Below are 7,813 nucleotides of genomic sequence, written 5' to 3'. Positions count from 1 at the left end.
AGCACCATCTTCTCAGCGCAGATAGAGGAGGTCACCTGAGAGGTACACTGGATACATGGCCGTTGCCGGGGAATGTGTTGAGACCAAGCCATCTTCCTTTGAGGAAGCAATGCAACAACTGATTTGGGTTGATGCTATGGTGGAGGAGTATGACTCCATAGTTTGTAACAGTGTTTGGGACGTGGTTTCGAGACCAGAGAATAACTCAGTTGTGAGTTCCCATTGGCTTTACAAGGTAAAGCAAGCTATTGATGGTATTGTGGAGAAGCGTAAGGCAAGATTTGTTTTCTGTGGATTTTCATAGGTTAAGGGGATTGACTATGATGAGACTTTTTCTCTTGTCGCAAGGTACTCATCTATTAGATCTATGTTGGCACTATCAGCACAGATGGGCTGGAAGATCTATCAGATGGATGTGAAGACTGCATTCCTCAATGAACAGATTGAGGAAGAGGTGTACATAGAGAAACCGGAAGGTTTTGAGACCTTCGATCGTGAGTCGCATGTGTGTTGACTCAAGAGAGCGTTGTATGGGCTGAAGCAAGCACCTTGTGCTTGGTACACCAAGAGAGAGTGTGTAGCGAGGAGGATCATGTTACCGTAGTATATTTTGACAAAGGAGCAAGATGCTAACTTTTTGACAAAGGCATTGTCAAAGTGTAAATTTGAGTTCCATAGAGATAGGATCGGGGTGGCAGATAATCCCTTTCTTGTTGAGAGGGAGTGTTGAAATATGGCAACAAGAATATTCCAATTTAATTTGTCCTTGAATTAAATTGTGAATTAAAATCGAATTTAGTATTAACAAATACTTGGGAATAATTAATTAATTTATTTTAAATTAATTAGTTGGAGAAATTCAACTTAGAAGTCTTTCTGAAGTCATGCAAGAGTTATCCCTTAAATTAAGGAGATAAGATTTAGTTATATTTGAGTTGTAATTAGTTAACTCAGTTTATTGAGTTAAGTCCAGTTAATTAGTTCCAAACTATTTGAGGAACTAATAGTGAGTTAACAATGAGTTGATGCATTAATGCACTCAACTAGTGCTACTCCAGTTAACTGAAGATTCCCTCATCAGAAACTCATGCATGTCTATTCTGAGAAAGACCCAGTTGAGATTAATGTTCAAGGATAGTGTACTATGCAGTCAAGGATTCATCCTTGAAGATTGCATAGTTTTGAAGGCTTGTTTTTCCACTTGGTAATAGGTTAATCATCCATAAGGAATAGCACAAGGAAATAGGAGCTTGGAGGGCAAAGAGGAAGGCTGGAGAGAAACCAATATTCCCTGTGAGCATTTGTGAGGATTGTACTGAGAGCTGGCTAGCTGTGAGAGCTAAGGCTTTGCATAATTCCTATGTATTTTCACCATGTATGATAATACAATAGTGAGGGGTTTTTATCTGAGACTTTCCCCAAAGTATTTTCATGTGTATTGTGCCATTGATTCTTCTTCTTCTAGTTATATTGTTCATCTCGATCTTTAAGCTTCCGTAAATTGATAGTAGAAGTAGGTTATAGTATTCTTCTTTGATTTATATTGCATTATCAGGTTAACCTGTCACAAATTTTCTACATTAAAAACTACCTAATCTATCCCTTAGTTATCCTATTGATCCAGATTAAACAATTGGATTAATGTCATTTTCTACCTAACTAATGATTTACCCAGATTAAACTGTTGGGTAAATCTTTATTCTCTATCTTAATTTACAAAATTTGAAAGAAGTTTAATCATGATTACACTGTATGATTAAACTAAAACTAGTGATTGTGGCATTTTGAACAAGTTGCACACAACTTTTATTTTACAGAAATGAAGCAAAAACTATCTATGAGTAGTGGCATTTAGACTTGCAACACTTTCAGTATTATTCTTTTTTTTTACTTTTCTTTCTTTTGGTGGGGTTCAATCTTTTCTTTTTTTTCAATATTCTTGTTTTTCTCTTTATTTTTCTTCTTTATACCCTCTTTTCATTTTTTAATTCTTTTTTTCTTTTTATTTGGAAATCATTGGCAAATTGACAAGTATTTATAAAATAAGATTCTTGAGATAGAATACTCAATTACATTGAGATCCTATAAATTATAGGACCTTGGTGTAGCAGCTACAACCACCGTCCAAAATTTTGCCTTAGCCTTTTTTGGAGCCTCCCTACAAACCTTCATAGTAGCTTGGCTTGCTTTGTCAAGTCCTCAAGCTTCAGTGTCTTTCTTGCTCTAAGGTAGCCTGTCGATCACAATTTGATCTTTTTCCTTCACGAGCTGCTCACTCGGACTTGGTCCAGCTGCAGTTTGAGCAACTTCCTAGTGGAATTTGTGCATTTCTGAAGGGTAACTAGCTTTTCCCTCCAGGAATTTTGCAATTTGCTCTGACAGCTTGCTGGGTTCTAGCATTGCGCAATCCTGCCAGCCAACCCTCCTAGCAGAAATTGCGAAATTTTTCCCATCAACAGTCAGTTCAGCCCAGGATTTGCACAAATTTGGGCAGCAGTTAGCCGTTGGGCCCAGAAATTATGCAATCCCCTTGGGTAGTCAGCCCAACTTACAGTTAGGAATGCACATTTTTCTCGAGAAGTCAAGTAGTCTATTGCATGTGCAGCTGAGTTGACCAGTTCCCTTCGGGATTGAGAAAAATAGACTTGCATGCATAGGCTGCTTCTCCCAAGGTAGCATGCAAAGGCATCCATTGTTTCAGGGATCTATGTTTAGCAGTTGGAGGTTACAAGCAAGGAGTAATTTGGAAACCTCCCTCCAAGTGTTGCTTCCCCTAGATTTGTGGCATGTGCGTCATAACCTCGATGTTATCAAAACTCATCAATTGGGCACTGCAGAGCTCATTCCTCACATCAAACTTGTACCTTTGACATCCCACATCACATCTAGGAGCAGTCAGCACATTCAACTCAACTGTTTTGGGGTAAGCTCGATTCCCATGCCTTGTGCTGCATTTTTGTCGCTTTTTGGGTTTTTGCTTGTATGAGTACTATTTTCTTGATTTCTTTGAACGCTTGGTGTCATTTACATATATTCTAGCTTGTTCTAGATTTATTTCAATTTTCGTTGCTATCTCATCGCCATCGCATGCATGAAACTATTTCTCACAGAAGTTCGCCCAATCGACGAATGACCTCACCCATGTGCATGTTGATCTATTTACTCAATCCTCTATTCATATTTTTTATGCCCTGTTTATCACTTCTGCTATCACTTAGTTTTTCCATGATTTTCATCGACTTACTTGATTTCAGTTTCCCGTTAGAGAGTAGGGCCAACCTTGGCCTGGTATCTGCCTTCTCCAAGGCTGCATTGCACAATTTGGGAAAGGAAGGCTCACCTTCCTCTTTAGATTTGTGCATTCTAGCCCAACACTGGCCTCCTGGACTGAATTGCACATTTCTGGAGGTCAGTGGCTCCTTGGCCTAAAAATTTGTGCAAATCTCTCCCTATGCCAACAGTCTTTCCCAGCTGGAATCACGCATTGTGAAATCCCAACAGCCAACTGCCCAATTGGACTATGCATTACACAGTTGCAATAGTCAGGCAGTCTCCCAATAGCTAGGATTGTGCCTTTTGTAGTTTTGGAAGTCGGTCCCTTGACCTCCCAACCAAAATTGTGCAACCTTCATGATCATTCACCCAGGTATGTCGCAAGTTAGTTCTCATGTTCATTTTGGTTTTCAACTGAAAGATTGCTTGCTATGAGTGTTTCCACATCTCTAGGTATCAAAGGTGTTCATTTGCCTCTCAGCAGTATAGGTACAATGGTTTCTAGTAGAGCAGAGATGAAGACACCGTTCAGAGCACACTTGGGGATGTAGTAGATCAAGTGTCCATGGGCTTACCTAATCATGAAGACATCAAGTTGTTCATGGACAAGGACATCAAGCAACATCATCAAAGTGAGCAACATCATGAACAAAAGTTGAAGGCAACATTGTTGGGCACGGGATCCCCCAAGGGCATTTTTGGGGCTTAAAGCCCATATTTTGGTCCAACTTTTGTAATCCTAATGTAAAGACTCCTCCTTTTGTGGTCGCTAAGTGCATAGATGTTAAAGAGTTATAGGGTTTTCCATCCTTATTTTGATAATGTAATATCAGTTGTAAAATATCTACGGACCATGGTATTTTATAAATAGAGCGAAGCTCTAAGTAGTTAAGGGATAGATGGAAGATCACAAAGATGTATTTGAGATAGATTTGAAGTAGAAGTCTAAGTTTTGGGTCGTAGCATAGGTAGAGGCTGTGCAATTGAGTGCACAAAGGCCTAGAAGTTCGTAGCTAAGTGTGCGGACCCCTGCAGCTGAGTGCGCAGGGTGAGTCAAGTCTATAATCATATGGAAGTATCAATAAAGAGAAGTATTCTATAATTTCTATTTATGCATCTACTATATTGGGTATGAATTTCACTTCTAATGGTTATACGATGTGCGAATGTGTATAACTATAATGGTTAAGTGAACGCAAGTAAGAGCATCTATTTACGTGAGGCTAACTAAGATCTATTTATAAGATAAGTAAGATACTTTGCATAGTTTGGGAATTATCACGGTTCGCTGCCCTAGTAGCGTGAAAGCACATCAGCCCCTAGTTAGGGCTACGCGGAAGCTGATTGTAACATTTCACGAAGGTATTGAAGGATAGAACAAAGGGATAAGCAACTTGCATGAAGGCAGGTATAGTTGAAATAAACCGACATCACATCCATCTCAAGGGTGTGGAAACTTGGTTCCAGCATCCCCCCATACTGCTTCGGGTGAGAATTTAGTCCGCGCTCCTTGAGCTGATGTCGAAAGGGCCAATAGTGTAGGGATTTGTTTGGCTAACTAATGCTGAACCTGGGTCAGTTCCCCACAAGCCAAAAAATGGTTCCGTTTTTGGGAATGAAATCTACATGAGATATGTGTGATGTCTTATCACTGGAATCGAACTAAGAAAGAAATCGAAGGCTGGTTGGATAAAAGGATTCATGAGTTCATGGCGCAGGATAACAAAAACTCGCGACTGTCAAAAGAAAAATGGTTGGACCAATACCTGTATATGGAGATCCACGAAATATTTTTTGCCTCTTTCCCTACTGAGCTATATGAGTGTATCGCAAAGCTAACAGTTAGCTAAGGAAGGTGGAAACTTGGCGGTCCTATTGTATGGACCCCAGAGCTAGTGTGAAGGTTGGAAGCATTAGGGGATAAGATTGCGCGTGTCATCGATCATTGGCTCGATCACATTATAGGAGGATTTGTTACTGAGTTCGCGCCCGACACCTTAGTCAGCTATAGCGAGGTAGAGCTATGCTTTTTCAAAGGATCGCGAGGTAAGTACGTAAAATCTTTGAATACTTGGATTAAAATTCTGTTGTGCGAAAAGCGGGTTATGTGTTTACCTTGATGTTTGGGACTATGTGAAGCGAAAAAAGTTATAGAAACAAAGGAAATAAGGTTTCAGAGTATAGCCCCTTGATTTCACCACCGCGAAGGGACGAAGAAGGGATAGCGAAGGTCTCTCTGCAAAGTGCTATTCAATTGATAAGACATGGATTTCCGCGAATACCACCTCCACCCACACCACCTCCATCTTCACCACCATCACCTCCAACTTCACCCACACCACCTCCACCACCACCGTGATTCAGTATAGTGAACATAATGAAGTTTCCTTTGTTCAAAGGTTTGGGAAATGAGGACTCAGACCAATTCTAGTTCATTGTGAGGGCTGTATGGGAAGCTCAAGGTGTTACAGATGATAACATAAAGAAGGCAACACTGGTTAGTGCTCTGAAAGATCATGCACTAACCTGGTATATTAAGTACTCCAGCGATAACCTGAATGCTAGAGTAGCAGACATCCAAACAACATTGAATAGTGAATTTAGCAAGTCTAAATATGAAGCGTAGTCGATTGTGAGATTCAAAGAGATCACGATGCTACTAGGTGACGCGCCTTGGCAACTAGATTAGAGGCTAAAATGTACGATTCACGAAGCCAACATGAATTTGATAGATGGACAACATCGCGAATGGTTTGTAGCTTCGCTACTACCACATTTAAGGAGTGAGCTATCACAGCAAAAGATAACAACTCAGGTAGAGACCTCGATGCAAGATCCTAATCTAGGAGTTCAGCAGATCCATCACAGCTGATAAATCTATGCCTTGAAATGTAAAACTTGAAGCAGGATAGGATGGTTCGGCCAGAGGTACGCGAAGAAGTATGGTGTGTGAAATGCAAGAGTCAGGGTCATGACAAATACCACTGCCTGGTCTTTACAAATTACCTTGTAGGAGGAGGACCGATGTATTTAAGGCTAGAAGCTCAAGAAGGACCTAGCACGGTGCCTTCTTTGTGGTGCACTATCTATCAAATAGCTGAAAAACATGCCACGGATAACTGCCACCTGTTACAGAAGTATATGAAAACCCTGCAACAGTTGTTCTGCAACTTTTGTAGGTTGGTGGGACATGACGAGCGTACTTGTAGGAGCTATGAAGTGATGATGGATAGAACTCCCACCTACAGGGTTCAAGCTGAAACGCGGCCCCTTGACCAAAATGCAAGGATGGCGTAGACAGGATTTCAGGGGCGCGGATGAAGCTGAGGTGGAGGAGGACCTGGTAGAGGTCGCAGACAGTTGATTTTCTACGTTGTGGAGGGCTAGGACATTATGTCCATGATTTCACTAATCCAACACACCCGTCGTGCAAGTATTGCAAATTGTTTGATCATGAAACAAAAGATTGTCCTACGCTGATAGCTAGGATATGGGACAAAGGAGCACTACTACCTCCCCCGACTCAGAACTTGCAGATGATGAGGTCTGAGCCACGCAAGGAAGACCTGAATGTAAATATAGTGCTTCGAAGTGGAATCATGATGGGAGATGACAAGGGAAAACAATCGGAAGATAGTGCATGGTTTTGTAAAGCCCCAACAAAAGAGGCTAAGTTCAATTTGGAGCACACTTGGGAAACCTTCATGGAAGCTAAGAAGAGCTTCACTGGGGCCTCCACTTCAGGAAGCAAGGATAAACCAGAGCCGGAGATGGACCCCTTTATGCTGACAACTTTCCTAGAAACCTGTATGAAGTTACTGCGTGACAGTAAGGCTGTGAAAGGGTTACAAGAACTTATCAATAGATGTGATCGGACTGCTCCAGGTGAACCGCGCATAGTTCGAAAGATTAGAAGGCATAAGATAAGGATGGGACATGAAATGAGACTGACCGCGCAAATTGGAGGATATGAAATGGATCAAGTCATTTTGGATTTGGGATCAGAGGCAAACGTTCGACCGAAGCAAACATGGGAGTGAATGGGGAGACTTGTACTGCAATGGTCTCCAATTCAACTAAGGATGGCAAATCAGTAGAAAATAATACCCATGGTGTGGCTGCAGGGAATAACGATGGATATTGAGGGAGCGAGCACGTTGACACATTTTGGAGTAATAGAGATTATTGATGACAGAAATCCGTACCTTGTGCTCTTGGGAATTGATTGGGCTACTGATATGAATGAGGTAATCAATCTGAAGAAGCGAAAGATGAACTTTGAAAAGAAATCACTGCGCGTAATAATACCCCTGGATCCTGCTAAGGGATCGCGCTATACAGAGCCGGTCCGCGACTATGAGAGTGATGATGGTCTGGACAACATCTATAAGATACGATGTGAAACGAAGACTTTGTGAATCCCACTGTGAATGGGATGCTTACATGGGAGTGCGAGAGCTCCTACACTTCAGATTCCGACGAAGAAATAGAATGCTGGCGGAATCAGTTACATGAAGTAACTACGCTGAATTGCAATATG

The sequence above is a fragment of the Pinus tabuliformis genome, chromosome 5_2, assembly GCF_031772625.1.
Source record: "Pinus tabuliformis cultivar Carrire ecotype Pingquan chromosome 5_2, CPIR1, whole genome shotgun sequence".
Classification (NCBI taxonomy): Eukaryota; Viridiplantae; Streptophyta; class Pinopsida; order Pinales; family Pinaceae; genus Pinus; species Pinus tabuliformis.
This window is presented reverse-complemented; position numbering follows the sequence as displayed.